Source organism: Cicer arietinum, chromosome 6 (genome assembly GCF_000331145.2).
Source record: "Cicer arietinum cultivar CDC Frontier isolate Library 1 chromosome 6, Cicar.CDCFrontier_v2.0, whole genome shotgun sequence".
In the NCBI taxonomy this organism is placed as follows: domain Eukaryota; kingdom Viridiplantae; phylum Streptophyta; class Magnoliopsida; order Fabales; family Fabaceae; genus Cicer; species Cicer arietinum.
In genome coordinates, this window is record NC_021165.2 from 44,098,779 (window position 1) to 44,100,917 (window position 2,139).

Consider the following 2,139-nt stretch of genomic DNA (forward strand, 5'->3'; position numbering starts at 1 on the left):
AATTCCATTCCATACTAAATGTCCTTCCAATTCACCTTCTCTAACGCGTTTTCCAAAACAACATTTTAAACAAGGACAAACGACTCTATTTGGATCTTTTGCATTCTTCACTCCAAACTCAACAAACTCCTTCACTCCATTTTCATACTATTTTGACAATCGATTGACAGACATCCATTTCCGGTCCATATTATATGACCTATATAAATGCAGTTACAAAAATAATAAGCAAGGTCCATTATTATGTAACAATTTCAATATACCAATATATAGTACACATATCTAATATTGGAAAATGGAAACCAATTTCCATTACTATGTAACAATTTCAAAACAGAAAAGATTTCAAAACAGAACAGATCAACAAATTTCAAAAAAGAAAAGATTTTATATGATTTATTATGTAACAATTTATTAGTTTTCGTGACAACAACAATTAATAAATACAGTACCTGAGACAACGTATCCAATTTGTTATAAAGGAGGAGCAGTAGATGGCCTCACAATACGTACAGGAGAGGAGGGTTCCCAGAGTAGAGGAGATGAGGGTTCGTAAATTTGTTTTAAATTTGTTCCGATATGAACTTATAGCCGAACAACTACTAAAACAAATTTGATATGCTATTTTTATATATAGTTGAACTATAAATCTAAAAGAATAAAGGAATTGAAAATGTCATTTTGTAGTTTAAGAATTCAAAAGTGTTTAACGGGCCCTAAAGAATATTATTACTAATTAAAAAAAAAACAAATTATCTGTATCCAAAAGAAAATGTGTTGTCTATCTTAAATTAGAACTTAAAGACATATATAAAAAAAACTAAAAATAGAAGATGGATAAAATTAAAAGGGGAAAGAAAATGACTTAAGCATAATAGATTAGAATTGAGAAATATATTATATTATGAGAATTGAGAAACATATTAGATTATAACTGAAAGGCATAGATAAAAAATAAAAAATAAAGGAGAATGGAGACATATATTAAATTAGAATTGAAAGACATAGATAAAAATAGAGAGAAAAAAAATAGAAGATAGATAAAATTGAAGTGAAGAAAGAAAATGACCTGATTTGATCCAACTGGTGAAGCCACCAAGAGGCTACACAATCTCACACTTCTCAATGATATTTCGGGTGAGAATTGAGAAGCCATGAAGATTCAATATTGTGTGTAAGCCACAAAACTATATCCAAGGTGTGCTCTCCATCAAAGTTTAGGAAGAAAGGGAAAGAATGACTCTTGAGATAACTTAAGATATTTTACCAACTAATAATATACAAAGTTAGAAATGGAGAAGCTATGAAAGTTGATTGAAGACAGAAGATACTAAAACTTTGATAGTTTAAAACTATTTTGTGTGTGTGGGTTATCAACATATGTATATGATGATGTCTGAGATGCAAAAGATATATTAAGAAATAAAATATGTGAGTTAAATTGTAGAAAAGAGTATCACATAAGAATATATAAGTGATGTGGAACAAATGTTATGATGTCGTACATAAGTGTATGATGTGTCATTCAATAGAGTTAGGGGTTTGTTTTAATATATTATAATAGATTAATTTCTTTTTATATAGTTTGTACTATCATAAGATGCATGATTATGTAATTCAAGAAAGTAGTTTTGTTAAATTATAAATAGCTAATTATTACATCTATATTTACATACTTTTAGACCACTTTCAAATTTTCAACAGCTATTAATTATTTTTTATTAAAACATGTCTAATTATATTATATTTTTCTACTATCTACAATAAATACTATAAAACAAACATAAACTAAAGCTCCATTTTTTAAGGATAATAAAAATGATTTTGAGATTAAATAATTTTGAAATTATTAGTTAAAAAATAGATGTTTTTTTAATAAAAAAAACTATTGCGTTCAATTATGGTGAAAATATAACAATTAAAAAAATCAATTATGGATCTTCTCATTTGAAACAGTTTTTAGATTACTTCTAAATTTTAATTTTTTTTTTAAAGTTATAACAATCGGATGATAACTTTTAAAAGTTATTTTTTTTTTTAAAATGAGAGATAAATAAGTTTTTAATCCTATAAAATTTTAAAATTTCACTTTTAGTCCCTATAAAAAAAAAAGCACATGTTTTAGTCATTAGATAATTA